General features: G+C 55.5%; 1 protein-coding gene across 2 annotated transcripts in view; it reads left to right on the top strand.

Annotated features, from left to right (window-relative positions):
- The window catches only part of SCUBE1 (signal peptide, CUB domain and EGF like domain containing 1), a 143,011-nt gene that overhangs the window by 35,914 nt on the left and 90,559 nt on the right, over positions 1-16,538 (top strand). The window lies entirely within an intron of this gene.

Here is a 16,538-nt window from a genome sequence, read left to right as displayed (position 1 = left end):
GTTAATCTGTAAGAAATTATTTGGCCTGAGAGAAAGAGACTCCCTGGACAGTGTTGTACATCTTTATAGACTCGCTTCCTTCTTTTCCCAAATCGCTACAAAAAAGGGGAGACCCTCGAGTGGGGTGTAGGGAGGCAGACTGGCTCAGACCTGTGTGTGTTTTGGGGTGGAGTGGCCTTTGACAGCTTCATGCCCATGGCCTGCTTGGGATTGGGTGGGAGGACTGTGGGGTGCTTATTACAGGGGGCCAGATGGTTCTTCCTCCCAGCCCCCTTCTGGCCCAGCAATCAGGGCAGAATCAGTGGCCCACAGAGCAGAAGTCAGACTCCTTAGGCCACTGACTTGCTGGGAGACCTTGGGAAATGCCCTGCCTCTTTGTGCCTCAGTTTCCCTGTCATATGTGAAATAAAAAGATGGGATTTGATCAGTGGTTTTCAGATGCTGTGGAGTTTATAGCAGCAGAAATCTTTTTTCCCAAGCGGAATCATGCAGGGGTCTCACGCTGTGGCTGAACAGGAGACAAGACTGGCCACAGTTAGAGCTCTGCTCCCCACAGAGCCTGTCTCTACCTCTGCAAAGTTCCTGGAGCCCCTGGACCTCAGTTTGGAACCCCCTGGCTGGGCTGCTGGGTCAGAGCCCTTCTCCCTCCAGCATCCCATGACCTGGCAGTGCGGTCGTGTGATTTGGCCCCAGGGACAGTGGCAGCTCAGCTCTTTTCCGTGTCCTCCTTGTCCCAGCAGGATGCAGTCATTGTCTGCGCAGCTCTCCTTGTTTCTCAGAACTGTAATCTCCAGCATGGCGAACACTTTTCCTCTCCATAACCATCCCGCCCTTTCCTCCTCCAGGGCGTCCATACACCTGCTGTTCTGCCCTGAGCGCCCTTCCCCAGCCTCCTGATGAACGCTTAGTTTGGCTGGCCCCTACTTGTTCCTCAGGGCTCACTCAGGTGAGCCATCAACCCCTAGAGAAAACCTCTCTGAGCTGCACAGCCTCCCCTAGGCTTCCCTCTGACATGGCCCTGAGCTCCTGGGACTGGCACTCAGGCATCTCAGGGGAGATCTCTGTTCCTTCCTTGGGAATTCCTCGAGTGCTGAGCTCTGGATTGGCCAAGCTCTTTATCCAAGGCCTGCACAGACCAGGCCCACAGCAGGCTCGTTTGTGTGGTGGAGGATGGGCGGGTGGCAGGGTAACGGGGTAGAATGTTGGATTCTGGCCCTCAGGAGGCAAACGACTTGAACGGTGGCAGGTGCACAGACCTGCCGTGGGGGTCATCAGCACACTTGGAGCTGGGTAGATGCACTGGGAAAGTCTCCCTGTCTCCCTCGGCCAGCGATGGCCTGTGACTCCCCAGTCCACTTCTCCGTGCCTGGCTCCTTCTGGTCTCTGCTGTAGACACAGGGAGAGCGTGGACTTGGGCATCAGACACCTTGGCCTTGACTCCCACTCCCTTCCTAGCTCTCTGCTCTCGGTTTTCTTTCCTGGAAAGGGGCATGCTGGTGTTCCCGGGACGGGGCTCTGGGGATACAGAGAAGGGTGTACGTGAAGGAAGGTGGCACATGGTGGGCCTCAGGACCCTTCACCTGCTCACCCCTTCCCACTCTCCCTGTGCTTGTACGTTCAGGTCAGGGATTGCATCCCTGTATGAGGCCACCTTCCCCTTGGTAAGAGTGTGTGTTCGTGATCCCATCCTCCCTCCACTGGATTGAAATCTGTTGTCACTGTGCCTGGTGCCAGCCCCACCTTTGTAGGTCTCAATTTGGTGGCTTGAGGAAGAAGCCCCGCTCTGTCTCAGAGCAGAGAATACCGAGTCCATAAACAGCAAAGAAAACACTCGCTGCAGACACTTGCCTTCCTCTGTTCCTGTTTGCAGTCCCTGTGCCAAGAGCTTGGTCAGAACTCCAGAAAATAAAAAATAAATAAATAAATAAGTGTCCTGTGAAGGCTCCTTAAAAATACCCTGCCAGCAAAACATATGCCTCCAAACCAGACACGGAGCCGTGGCCCTAAAAGGGGACATTAGCAACAATTAAGGGCATCTCAACCCAGTCCAGTACTGCGTCTGTCAATAGTCTCGCTTACCTTGGAGCACCCTGGGCCCTGGGTGGCGTTTGGGGTCGCCCTGGATGTTTGCTGGGCCTGGCTGCATCGGGGCAGATGCTGCAGTGACCCTCCTCCCCCAGCACTGGGACAGGTTCCAGCTGTTTATAGTGGCCATTAGCCAGGCCTGTGCATCAGGCTGCCCTGGCACCCCTCCCTGTCACCCACCTCATCCCAACCACATACAGCTAGAAATAGACTGCTGGCATAGATGCCCTGCGCCTGACTGGCACTCTTTATTTGTGGGAAGTGGGCAGCCGTGGCAGCAGCCCAGCTGCTTGGCCTGGGGTCTTTAGTAACCTCCCAGGTGCTACTTTAATGATGGGGAGAGGATCCCACAGGCTTGCCCTCCCCTGGCTCATCTGCTGACCGCCAGGGGGTCAGACACCAGTGGAGTCATTTGGGACCCACCCATGGTGGAGGCCCTGCCGAGTGGGACCCTCCCCAGGGCCTGTGTTGTCATTGTGGGGGTCTGGCTTCCTTGGCCTGGCAGCTGGCCCTGCTGACACTCCAGCCTTTCTGTTTCTCCCTGTGCTCCCAGCAAACTAAATATTAAGCCTGTCCCCCAGCACCTCATGCCCTCTGGGCCTCTGCACACACCTTTCCCCTACCTGGAGAACCTCCTCCCGGCCTGTCCCGGACACCCCAGCTCTTCCTCCTGAGCCTCTTCCCCAGCCTCCCGGGCAGAGGGACCTGCTCCCTGCATTCTGCTCCCTTGCCCTCCCTGCCAACTCTCAGGCCCGCCAGAATCAGACCAAGCTGCAAATGTCTGTTTACTTATCCATCAGCCACACGTGCAATAATTATACAGAAACACTCAGAGAAATCCAGAGAAAAGACAAAATCATTCCCCCATTTCTCACCCCTCCAATAGAGCAAACGTTTTCATGTCCTGATGTCCGTGTCCAGTGTCACCTGGGCGTGGACGGAACTGTGTGTGGTGGCAGTCACCCATTGAGGTTTATGTGCCGCTTCTCCTCCATATTCCGGCAGGACTCTCTTCACTGTTGATGCGGAATCACGTCGCCAAGATGGAATGAAATGAAAGCCCGGGACAGTGAGGGCAGCGGGGGTGATTATCTGGTTGGGACAGCAAGAATGCCCAATGCTCTTCTGTCAGGACATGCCCCGGGTGCCCATATCTGCAGGCGAGGGGCCTCTGAGATTAGTTAGACTGACTCTTGCCCTCAGGGAGCTCCCAGGCCATGTGCAGAAATACTCCCACTATGGTGTCCTTTGTGTAATTAATACTAGGGGTGTGCAAAGGGATGGTGTGGGGTGGGTGACTTGCCCTACCTGGAGTGAGTGGAGGGTCCCCTGGGGGGGATGGAGTTGGGGTGAAGGAAGGACATTTTAGGAAGGAGGAGCAGCATGTGCAGAGCCTGGAGATGGGAAGGGATCGGCCAGGGAGCAGAGTGGGTTCAGGGCAGGTAGTGGTGGTAAAAAGGCAGTCTCTGTCAAATGAGCCACATATACCATGTGCTCTCCAGGTCTAAGACGCAGAGATTACACACACACACAGACACACACACACACGACCAACCGCACTTCTCACCACCAAATGCACCTTTCTCTGCACTGGTCCTCATGTGGCTTAGAGAGACGCTCTCTGCCTGGGTTCAGCCTGCCTGTTCCGGCTTCTCACAGCACACTCTTCTTGTCCTGCAGGGCTCTGACCCCACTGTGGTTAATAGACACTGGTCTCCCAGCGTCCTCACCACCTCTCTTTCCTAGAATGGCAGCTCCCTGAGGGCAGGCCTTGGCCTCGTCTTCCCTGTTTACCCATGCACCAGTGTGGTGCCTTGCACCCCTGCCAAGTGACTGAGTGAACAAATACATGTGACTGGTCACAGAAGTCCGCTGGAGATGGATGTGGCCAATAGAAAAGACGGTGGCAGATGAGGCCACGGCAAGTGCAGATGCTGTACGGCAGGAGAGTCAGTCAGTTGTATGCAGGTTAACAGGGGTCCTCAGGGAGTCATGAGAAACAAAAGCTCACAGTCGTTGACCCAGGAATCCCACTTCTGGGGAGCTCTCTGAAGGCAATAATCCCTTAAATGAAAAGGGCCATAGCTGCCCAGCTGCGTCCTTCACGGGGGAGTTTATTAACAACTGCACGAGGGTGTGGAAGAGGAGCCCACTGTGGACTGCACAAAGCAGCGAGTCAGAAGTGGAGGCAGGGCCAAGCCACAGCACCGAAGCCGCTTTAGCTCAGCTCGCCGTGGCTGTGCACAGATCAACTCATTACATTTAGGAGAAAATCAGCTCATGCAAAAAGACGGAAACAAAATAGATGCTCCTGACTGTGGTTCTGTCTAAAGTGTAGGATTGTTGATCAGCTTTTCCACTGTTTCCCAGAATTCCTTATCGGCTCAGAATCTTAAATAATAAAACAGTTTTATTGGTCAAGTGATAGGAAGCCATGCTAGGTTTTTGAGAGGAGGAGAACTACAGACAGAATGTGGCCACAAACTCAGAGACAGGTTGGCCGTGGGGAGGCCTGCGAGCGTGTCAGTGCCTCAGCCAAGCGAGTGCCCCCTTTTCCGTGAAGCTTCGTGGCACCCCCACCCAGCCCTCTGCCACTGCCTTCTGTGGCCTGCCGTCTGTCTTTCTCCGGTATGTCAGCTCTGATGAGACAAAACTATTCCTTAGTCCTGGTTGTTGCCGCCAGGCCCACCCCGGGGCCTGACAGGGAGGGACTGCTGAGTGCAGGAAGGAACAAGCCCACATGTGGGAGGCCCAGCTGGGGAGCCAATGCAGGGCATGGATGGGGCAGGAGGCCAAGCGGCTGGGATCAGGGTATGGCCACAGGCCTGGCGTGTGCCAAGGATGCTCACGCTCAAGGATACCTGGTAGGTGAGGACAGGTGTACACATGGAGGGTGCTAGGAAGGAGGAGGAAGAGAAGGAACAGCCGCACAGCCGCCTGACAATTTCACATAGCTTTGGAGGGTGGAAGAAAATGCGGACTTCCACTGGAAAGAATTAGTCCCTGAAGGTTAGAATTCCGACGGTACCGAGGCTGGGAAATGGATGCTGGGAATCAATCAGCTGACTTGGCTGGAGTCTGGCAGGATGAACTGGCCAGAGGACCTGTGTCACCTGGGGTGTCGTGGGAGCTCCGGGGCCCCTCCTTGGTTCGGGGAAGTTTAGTTTTGTTTTTCAACAGGAGTGGGACTTGCCCTGCCGCCCCATCCACCGGCCTGGAGGTAATCACATGCAGCTGGGCCTGGGTAGGCGCAGAGGCTCTTCATTAAGCGTCCCGTGGGAGCGTTTCCTCTTTCTTTCCTTACAGCTTCTCGCTTTGGTTCCATGATTTGTTTGTTTGGTTTTCCTCCTTCCCTCTCTCCAGTCCTCCATTCTTATCCCCATCAAAAGAAATTTTTAAAAACTCCAGTGCCTCCTACAGATGTCCAGGCAGGATCACATTCACAGCTGCACTGTCAGAGGCCTGAGGGGATGAAAGCACCCCGTTCCCAGCCTGGCTCTGTCACTCACTTGCTGGGGACTGTGGGCAGGCTGCACACTGCTTGGAGCTCCCATTTACAAAACAGCTACTGCCCTGGGCTGAGGTTAACTGAGATAACTGTAACAAAGAGTGCCTGACTCTGAGCAGGGGCCCCAGCCGCTCCCTGCCCTGCCTGTGATCTAGAGGTTCAAGGAGGAACTGGCCTTGCCATAGGTGGTCTAGCAAAGTGAGTGAAATGTGGTTCAGTAGGGGATCCCACTGTGTCTCCAGACCACTTCCCTCTCCATTCACTTCCTGGAACTCTGCCCAGCTCAAGCAGCTTCTTTAGTGGGAGACTTTGGTCCTCATGTCAGTAAAGGTGCCGACAAAGCAGGAGGAGACGCTGAGCTGCACCCCTCTTCTGAGGCCCCCCAACATGGATCCCGTCATGCACTGAGCACCAAAGCCACAGGCTGGCAATGACTGTGAGGGTACCTGGTACCCCATCGCGATCTCCGCACAAGCTCCCCACTCTCGGGCAAGGCTAAGGCAGCAGATGAGCACAGCTCTTCTCTGAGAGCCTTCTCTGGCATCTCCTGATGTCAGCCCCTGACCCACCCACGCACCCAGGACCCACTGGCAGCCAGCACATGCTCCTGTCACTCATCCAGAGCTGCTTCCTTGAGCAGGTCCTGGGGCTGCAGGGCCTCATGGCAGCCCCTCTGCAGCCACACTTTGCAGCATACGGCAGCGAAGGCCATGCAGCTCATCGCTGGTGGGACAGCCTTTAGCCAGGGCCTATGGATGTCCAGGCCAGAAGCGCCGTTCCCCACCCACACTTTTGGAAGTGCTCAGTCAGTTATCCAGTCCGCAGACATACATCATGTGCCCCGTGCACTGTTCAAAACCCTGGGATACTGTGATGCTCAAAACAGACAGGGTCCCTGTTCTCAGGGGCTCTGTGTTGTCTGGGGGTAGACAGAAACAGTCACAAGGAAGATTCCAGGTGGGTGGGGGCGTGCTCTGAAGGAAGCAGGGGAGGGACACGTTGCAGAATGGCCTGTCTGCCACTTTAGCTTAGTGGTCAGAGAGAGCATCTCTGGGAAAGTGGCACGTGAACCAAGGTCTGAAGGAGAAGGAGGAGGCAGCCGTGCCAAGACAAGCAAAGAACATTCCAGGCAGAGGAGCAAATGCCAAGGCCTGGAGATGGGAACAGGACAGCTGGGGTCAAGGGAGAGCAGGACACAGCAGCCTGGCTGGAGGCGGGTGAGCGAGGAGGAGGCCGGGGGGACGTGGGCAGAGCAGTTCCTGTGGGCTTGGTGGCCGGGAAAGGGAGTCCATGTTTATGACACCTTTGTGGGCTTTCAGGCAGGGGGATTGCATGAGGTCTATGAGGGATGGAGGATGGACAGGGGCAGGGTGGAGGCAGGGAGTTTGAGAATCCAGGCCAGAGACGAGGGCGACTGGCCCAGCCGTGGCAGCCCTGGAGGGGAGCAAATGTGTTGTACTCGTGGTGAATTTCACAGGCAGAATTGAAAGGACTGGACCTGCTAAGGGCTTCAATGTGGGGAGAAAGCAGCATCAAAAATAACTACCAGGTGTTTTGCCTGAAGCAACTGTGGGTTGTGTGACCATTTGCTGAGCTGGGGAAGGCTGAGGGCAGACTGAGCTTTGTCTCATTCTATTCTGCTTTTGTGGGAGGGGGACTTGGGAGCTCAGCATGTGGCCCATGAAGTCTGTCACGCCCGCAGGATGTCCACGTGCAGGCACCAGGTCAGCTCTTGATGTCTAAGTTGGAGGGTGGTGGAGCAGGCAGGCCTGGGGGTTTGGGGGCAACCTTGGCAGATAGGTAGCCAAGGGATAGTGTGAAATCTCCCAGGAACAAAATGTAGATGGGGTGGGGGCAAGGGAAGAGCCTGAGAGAAGCCCAGGCCCCACTGACCTGCACTGAACTCCTGAGTACCTAGTGCTGCCTGAGGCTGCTTGAAAGGAGGTGGCGTCCACAGAATAGGAAAAAGTATTTGCCAATCATATATCTGGTAAGGGTCTAGTATCCAGGATGTATAAAGAACTCTTACAACTCAAGACAACCCAGTTTAAAAATAGGCAAAGGACCTGAATAGACATATCTCCAAAGAAATGGAGACGCCACGCCCACCTGGAGTCTTTGTGACTGTTTCTGTCTCCCCACAGACAGCATAGAGCCCGTGAGAACAGGGACCGTGTCTGTCTTGAGCGTCGCTGTATCCCAGGGCCATACAAATGGCCACTAAGCATGTGAAAAGCTGTTCAACATCATTAGTCATTAGAAAAATGAAAATCAAAACCATAATGAGAAACCACGCCACACCCACTAGGATGGCTGTTAAAAAAAAAAAAAGCCCAGAAAGGAACAAGTGTTGGCGAGGATATGGAGAAATTAGAAACCCCATACTCTGCTGGTTGGAAATGTAAAATGGTGTCGCCCGTGGTAAACAGTCATTTCCTCAAAAAGGGCACACATGGAGTTACCAGATGATGTGACAGTGCCACCCCCAGGTATCCACCCAGGAGAGCTGAAGGCGTACACCCCCACGAAAACTTACACACAGTGTTCAGCAGCACCGTTCGTGACAGCCACAAAGCCGGCACAACCCGGATGTCCATCAGCTCACGAAGAGATACGTGAAATGTGGTCTGTCCATGCAATAGAATACTATTCAGCCGTAAAAGGGAATGAAGTGCTGAGTCATGCTACGACATGGATGCAGCTTGAAAACATGCTAAGTGAAGGAAGCCAGACACACAAAGACAAATATCGTGTGACTCTCTTTACATGAAATGTCCAGAATGGGCAAACCATAGATGGAAAGTAGACATGTGGTTTCCAGGGGCGAAGGGGTGGGAATTGGGACTAACCGAAAATGGGCACGGGTCCTCTTTCTGGCATGATGGAAATATTCTGGAATTAGTAGTGATGGTCGTGCAACACGGTGAATATACTAAAAACCACTAAGATGTCAGCTTAAAGATTGTGAATTGTATGCTCCATGACTTCTATCTCAACCAGAAACGGGATTGGAGAAATAGCAGAGGTCACACGAACATAGCATCAAAAGTCCCACCCACATCCTCCAAGCAGACCATGTGCACAGCTCTGTCCACTTCTGGGCCAATTGTGAGTGCCCCAGTAAGCTGGGATCCCCAGAGAAGGGTGACCTGGGTGGTGAGTGTGCCAGAAGCTTATTCAGGAGGGAGCAGTGTCAGGAGCCGAGCGGCTTCACTTGGAGACCAGAAGGCCGAGGCGGGTCTGAGTGCTCCCCTCTGATGTGGTTTGTTGTTGCTTTTGCATTTTGGAAGGGACTTTGCTGTCACTGGAGTACGTTCATACCGGTGATTCCCTGAGGCCATGAGCAGCGGCTTCGTGCTGCACCTGCTCACACTCGGTGGTGGTCTGTGTGTGCCAGGCGCTGTGCAGAGTACATTACCTCCATCACCTCGTTTGACTCCCAGACACCTCAGGGACTTTTATCCCTGTTTTATAGAGAAGGAAACCAAGGCCCAAAATGGTGAAATGACCTGCTCAAGGTCACAGAGCAAGTGACTCACTGAATCTTTTTTCTTTTTTTTTTTTTTTTGAGACGGAGTCTCGCTGTGTCGCCCCAGGCCAGAGTGCAGTGGTGCGGTCCGGCTCACTGCAAGCTCTGCCTCCCGGGTTCACACCATGCTCCTGCCTCAGCCTCCCAAGCAGCTGGGACTACAGGCACCCGCCACCACGCCCGGCTAATTTTTTGTATTTTTAGTGGAGACGGGGTTTCACCGTGTTAGCCAGGATGGTCTTGATCTCCTGACCTTGTGATCCACCCGCCTCAGCCTCCCAAAGTGCTGGGATTACAGGCGTGAGCCACCAAGCCCGGCCAACTCACTGAATCTTGTACTCCATCTGGTATGACTTGTAGAGCAACAGCCAGGTCCCATGGGCAGTGGTCACAGGGCAGCATCACGCAGACCCCTTTGAGGACTGGCCAGCGGTCTGCACTGGGCGGCAGACTTCCGTCCTTCCCTAGAGATGCACAGCAGGGGGCGGCAGGGCAGCGGCTGGGCTGGAAGGCAGGACTCAGGTTGCGGAGAGCAGAGTGAGCAGACCCCAGCGGCCAGCAGGCTTCACCACCTCTGCCTTCCCTGGGCTGGCTTGCTGGGTTTGGATGTGAGCAGTGAGCTTGCCGGTCTGGAAAGCTGACCTTACCATTCATGCGCCTCATCTCCCACCCTGAGCTTGGACTCAGGCCCAGGCCAAGAGGTTGGCTCTGTGTCTTCTGCACACGGCCAACCTCCTGGGGAATCAGGAGCCCCAGGGAAGACCTCAGCTGATGCCCAGACCAGGAAGCAGACAGGTCCTGGGAGACCCCAGGCATACCTCCTGCCTGCCTGTGCCAGCAGCTCTTGACAGCTCGGAGAGTGTTCTGGATCTGGCAGAACCCAGGCCCCAAAGCTCTAAGACCCGTGTGTATTTTACCCGAAATCTAATCCATCTGGTTCTCATTTATTTACACTTAACTCATCAAATGTAATTTTGCAAGAGCCGCTAGATAGCCAAGAGGCTTTTCTGCCTAAGCCGCCCTTCTGAAAGGACCGGCAGGCGGAGGGGCCTCAGCCCCCTGGGACCAGGTGGGAGCTCTCAGTGCTGGAGGTGGAGTTCACTTCCTAAGATGGGCTGGGCACCTCTGCCTCTGTTTCTAGACCTTCCATGGGAGCTGGGACACCGGAGCCAGTGGAGGGCCTGACACACAGTAGGCTCTTGACAGCCATGAAAACATGGGTGGGTCCAAGCAGAACACGGAGTCTCTGTTTCAAATCGGGAAATATTTGCGGGAAACACAAAGCAGCCAGAGCTGGATCCAGAAGTAATTTTTAGTTGTTATAAATAACTGTGAACCTGGACTCTTGGTCCAAAGTAGAACAAACAGCCAGCTATTAATAAAAACAAACATCAGCATCTTAGGCCAAAAAGCACACCTCCCGGGGAAACTGGTCCTGCCTGCAGAGGCCTTTCGGAAGCGGGTCAACCTATGGCCTGCTGATGTCAGCTCTGGAAATTCTTCTTGCTGGAAAACAACCATGTCAATCACAGCACAGGGGTCCCCTCCCACACATCACCCTTCAGTGGCTGGCAGCAGGTGGAGGTGGCCTGCGCCTGTGAGGACCGAGTGGAGATGGGCAAGAGTCACAGCTGAGGGCCATCCGCCGCCACCCCGGCCTCCAGAGCTGTGCTCATGCTGGGTACTGCACAGTGAGGAGGTGGGACCTGACCCCAGAGACCCTGTGGGACCAAGGTGCCATGTCCTGTTCCAGCCAGACTCATCACAGCAGCCACTGCCCATGGAGAAGGGATTGGGAGGGAGAGGCTGGAGGCTGAGACCCAGAAGAAGTGTGCAGCCTACCCCAAAGAGGAAGCTGAGGTCCAAGCCAGGGCTGTCTCATGGGAGCCAGGGAGACGGACGGGCAAGGTGGCGTGGAAAAAGTCAGCAGCCTTGGTCAGACCCTTGGGAGAGGGGCAGAAGAAAGGGGCTTCGAGAACAACAGGGTCCTCAGGCCTGGTGGCTGGGTGGGACGAGGGCCAGACCCTGACCAGTGAGGCCCCTCTTTTGTGCTCCAAATGCTCAGCCTTTCTTGACCCCTGTCCTTCCCTTCTCCCACCTCTGACCTCCCCCAGCTCTGCGGGCTGAAGGAATGGGAGTTCACAGCCTTCAAGGACCTTCAGGCTCCCTGTCTTTTGTCCCAGACCTCACTGGAGTGGTCTTTTTCCGAGGGTGTCTCCCAGCCCCACCTGCTGAAGGCCCCTGTGGCACGGCCTACCAAGGTTCCACCTTCTCTTCCTCCCAGCTCCCTTGCCTGCCATTTCAGCCTCGGCCCGGAAGAGGGAAGGGCTCCGGCGGTTTGATGGCACAATCACAGATACAGTTGTACATCAAAAGAGGCTGTGGACCAGTGACTTCCAGCCTCAACCAGGCCGGTCCAGACAGCTGTGAAAGGCTCCTCCCAGAACCGGGCATGGAGGGCCCGCTCTCCACTCTACCTCCTCCGTCTCTCTCACCAGTTGAAAGGATTTCCTGAAAGGGGCCTCCTAGAGTCTGCCCCAGAGCCCAGGGGACCTCCTGTCTCTTTGTAGCTAAGTCCCTGTGCTGTGCTGAGGAGCTCCGTGCCTTCTGGGAACATTTAGCTGTGGTCATAAATAAAGATGAAGGACCATGAGCTGCCAGCAGGATTCAGAGGCGGGACACTCCCCCTACCCCTCCTAGAGCCGCCCAGGGATTCTGGACCCCGGATTGGAAACAGGCCCACTCAGGGGCCTCACTACACACAGGCTCAGCCCTGGCCCAAGGCCTCAGTGGTTTGGGACACTCTGCGTGTCAGGCTGCACAAATGTTTTCTGCAGGGACTGTCCCCCTGCTAGTTGGACTGATGTGGGGACCCGAACAGAGCTGGGGTTTTCGAGCGCTGTGTGGGGTCGCCAGGGTAGGGTGCAGGCCACAGAGCAGCCTCGCTCACTCTACATGCCCACGGCCTGGCTCTGCTGTTCCTCTTAGCCCAGCATCCAGGACCCTGTCAGCCACCTTTCCCTGGTTGCTTCCAGAACTCTCCTCCTGTTAGAGAGGCTGCAGGCTCTACCCCGTCTGGGCCCTGCCCTGCCCCTTCCACAAGCCTTTGCTTTCAGAACACCTCCGCCTCCTCCAGGATCCCCAGGCTCAGGTCACACCTCTCTGCTGTCCTCAAAGCAGCTTGTACTTCGCCTCTTCCAGGAAGCCTCCCATCTCTGCGCTCTGGCCCAGTGCCCTGGAGCTTGGTGTCCCTGGCAGCTCAGGGGTAGTATGGCACAGAGCAGGTGCTTGGTGTTCACGGAGTGAGTGAATGAACAGAGACGTTTCAGGTGGATTCAGAAGGCAAGAAAAACTTCGGTCTGGACAAGGAGGGGAGGCAGTTCCAGGAGGAGGGTGGCATGCACACTCGGGCAGAGGTGAATGGGTGGGCTGTGTTCAGAGAGCAGCCGCAGCGGATTCCTAGAGCATGGCTGAAGAAGTGGGCAGGCTATGAGAGCCCACTCACAGCTGAAGCCCCCCTCGTGCCCAGTGGGAATAAGGACAGCACTCTGCCCCCTGGGACTGGTCCCTTGGCGGTAGTGAGCTCCCTGGCACTGGTGTGTGCAAGCACAAACTGTGCCATCCCATTTACCCTCTGTCACTTGAGCAATCACTCTTGGCCTGACCCGCTGCTAGGAGCAAAGATATAAAGGAGACTCAGATCTGTCCTCACCCCAGGGCAGGGACAGGATAGGCAAGCCCTCTGGTCCAGGGCAGAGGAAGGAAGTAGTGAAGGAAGGCAGACCTGGCCTGGAAGCCGGGGTGGAGTGAACTATGCTGGGCACCAGAAAGACTACAGAGAGGAGGAGGCTGAGCACTGGGCTTTGGAGAGGTGGGCGTGGAGGGGCCAGGGAGGTTTGTAAGCATCAGCACCTGGGAACCTTCGTCACTACCGCCATGGGACTTGAAGGGTCGTCATTCACAGCTGAATCCTGCGGGAGGAGAGGGAGGGCTTTGGATTCATGGGGCTTCCAGTTCTCTTTCTGCCTCTTTTAGAGCTTTGAGGAAATCTCTCTCCATCTCCAGGCCCCAGTTTTCTCATCTGAGAATCAGAGATAATAAGAATAATGCCCCCGGTGTGGAGCTGTTGTGTGGATTTATTAAGATAGTGCCTGAGCTGGGGCCTCGCTGGCAGCAATTGCCGTTATGTATGGTAGTGAGGCTGGCAACCCCGCCCAGCCTCAACGCTCACCTCTGTGTGAGGGCTTGGGGGTGGGTTGGGATTCTCACACGGGGCCAGCCACACAGGACCCATCCATGCACTGACACTCAGTTCCACAGGGCAGAGAAGGAGGAGGGCTGCACACACCACAGGCATTCCAGGAGGACTTCCTGGAGGACGCAGTCTGCAATCCCTCAAGCTCTGAGAGCACTTCCCAGGGATAAGGCCTGGGCATCGCCCACAGGCTACAGGGCAAGACAGGGGCAGAACTCAGGGAGCCTGACTCCCAGGTGTGGGTTCCCCTTTTCCATGAGGACACCTCTCATAATAGAGTGTGCCAAATGCTGGGGGACCATGGGGCGGTGTGTGCTGGGCTCACAGCACCTCTTGGAGAGGGCCAAAGGACTGTTTCTCATAGTGCCCTGCCAGGCCTGGCCAGGGCCTCCAAGTGAGCCCAGTCTGTCCTGGGCTCATGGGCGGCATCTCACAGACCCAGCTGCTGCAGTTGGACGCTCTTCAGACCTCAGTGTGGGGCCCACTTGAAGTGCTGGAGACACAGGGGTGCAAGAGGCGTGTGTGGGGCCTCAGGCCCTTCCCTAGAGATGCTGGTCATGGCCTCAAGCCACCCAAGAGATTTGGCACCCATGATTTCCTCCCCTCCTTGGGGGCCGGGGGTGAGGCCTGTTTGGACCGCAGTGGGAAAAGGGTGCAGAGGGGCAGCCCCCTCTTCCCGCCTGCTTCATCTCAGGACTTTATCACTTGGGAGTGGGGACAAGACATGTTTACATGGCCCTGCATTTGTTTCCCATTATTCATCAGCACTGGCAAGTCATTGTTCCCTAGTAGAGTAAACAGCCCTGTCCCAAGGCCCAGCCGCCCTGCCAGGTCACTGAGGGTTTGTAGATGCCTTACGTCAACCGCCCTTTGCTTCAAGCTTTCAGTGAGGTGAGGAGTGGCCAGGCCAGACGGCTGCAGATGGGCGGCGCCAGGGAGCTTCCTCGTGACAGGGATGAGGTAGCATTTCTGCACTGGGAACTCAGCATTTGAGAGTCTGTGTCTGTTTGGTTTGCTTTACAGTCAGACCTTTAATAGGGCTGGGGAAGCCAAGGCGCAGAGCAAGGAATCTGAGAACCATGAGAAGGAAGGTAACGACCGTGACATGAGAGGGGTCCGAACTGAGTCCCAGGGGCAGCTGCCCATGTCCAGGTCCCATTGTTAAGTGTATGCCAGCACAGTTCTCTACAGGGTCTTATAGGCCCAGAGATGGGACTAACCCCAGGAATGCTGGGTCCTTCCCGATGCTCCTCACGGCAAGCTGCATCTGGGGCTGACGTGCACGTGCTCAAGTTGACACTGGACTCCAGCTCATGTGAGGAGCAGCCGGCTCCTCGCAGCATTGGTCTGAGCAGACGTGCTGATGCAGCCAGCATAGCCTGGGGCCAAAGGCGCGTGTTCTGCAGCCAGACCGCAGGGCTGGGTCCCGCCTGCACTCTGGTGTGCTGTGTCACTCTACTCAAGCTACTCCAGCTCCCGGAGCCTCCGTGTCCTCATCTGTAAAATGGGGTCAATAACATGACCTGTCACACAGGTAGCTGTGAGGATCGCGTGGGCCTGCGCCTGACACATAATAAACACTCACGGATGTTTGCTTTGTGTTGTTAGCAGGATGAGTAGGACACGGGGCCTGGCTTGGTGCTTTTCATGGTCCAGTGCAGGCTGGAGACAGACCCCAGGGGCAGACATGGCTGAGGCTTGGAGGGGAGGGAGGCGACCACTCACCACCCCTAGGGGCTGCCCCCAGCAAAGGTGGCATGGGCACTGGGCCCCTAGGGGGTCCTAAGCAAGGCTTTGTTGAATGGAGAAAGGTGCTGAGGATAGTCCCTCTCCCTCCTCCCCAGGCTTCCCCCGTCAGAATGGTGCGATCACCTGGTTCCTCTCAGCGAGGGCCGCTTCTACCATTTTAGCTGTAACCGCTGGCGGCTTGTAGAGTTCAGAGCTCTGCCTGCCTCCTCTCACTGCCCACACGGCTGACATTTGAGCTTGCCAAAGAATAATGGCCTCGCTGTCGGCCTCAAAGGCAGCCGCGTGGTGTCTTAGGTGGTAAAGTGGTCTGTTGTCCATGAGTCTAAATAGGACCCGGCTCAAATCGCTCCACAGCCGAGTCCTCTCCCAGTTCAGTGCAGGTCACCAACTCTTTACCTTTTCACATCCTTTTGGTTCCAATAGTAAAAGATGTCTATGTTAAAAAGAAGTGTATCAAAAGCTCAACACCAAAGAGTGTGTGTGTGTGTGTGTGTGTGTGTGTGTGTGTGTGTGTGTTAGGGACCGGGGATTGGCTAGAAGCAGCCAGTAGCTCACGCCGCCTTTGTGGTTTTATATATTTGCCTATTAAAATGACAATACAGACATGGAACATTAAGGTTTAAGAAGCCCTTCTTTCATTAAACAAACTGACAGAGCAGGGGGTTATGACTCTGGTAATTGAAACACGCTGTTGTGTTCAAGACCAGAACTCCATAAAGACTCTTTTCAGCCAACAGCGCCCTTTGTGCCAGCGGCCTCTGGTCAGAAATGAGTGTCGGCCCTGAGGTCTGCCTCTCCCCGAGAGTGGGAAAGACCACTTGGCAGCCTTCCGCAGCCATCTTGGCAGCCGGAGGTCAGGGCCTTTTCTTAATAAAAACCTCCTCATTCTCGGGGTTTTTGAAATCAGCTGCAGGGCACAGAGCCTTGGGGCACTGCGCTGTGCTCCAGCCTGTTATCGTGTTGTGCTGCTGATGGTAAACCTGAGCTGAGTCAAGAGACAGGGGCTCGTGGGGTTGCAGCTGGCAAAGCTCCATGTGTTGGGGACAGCTGCTGCAGGCTGCTGTGTCTTCCTAGAATGGGGGGTCTGGCGACGTCACTGAGAGCTGAGGTTTCAGGGTCAGACCACCAGGTTTGAATCCTGCCTCTGCCACTTACCATACGTAGGACTTTAGACAAGTGACTTTGCCCCTCTGCACCTAAGTTTCCTCATCTATAAAATGGACTGGTACCTGGATCTGACTTACAGGGTTGCTGTGAGAATTAAAGGAATTAATACAGGTGAGATGCTTAGAACAGTGCTGGGCACTCAGACAGCACTGTTGAGTTGGAGTGAGCTAGCATCATAGCCATTGGACTCTTTCCAGGACTTGCTCTCGGGAGTACCACTGTGCAGCATCACCATGGAGTCCCGC

Source organism: Gorilla gorilla, chromosome 23 (assembly GCF_029281585.2).
Source record: "Gorilla gorilla gorilla isolate KB3781 chromosome 23, NHGRI_mGorGor1-v2.1_pri, whole genome shotgun sequence".
NCBI classification, from domain to species: domain Eukaryota; kingdom Metazoa; phylum Chordata; class Mammalia; order Primates; family Hominidae; genus Gorilla; species Gorilla gorilla.
The sequence above is the reverse complement of the archived record's forward strand: the minus strand, read 5'-3'. Positions and strand labels throughout refer to the sequence as shown.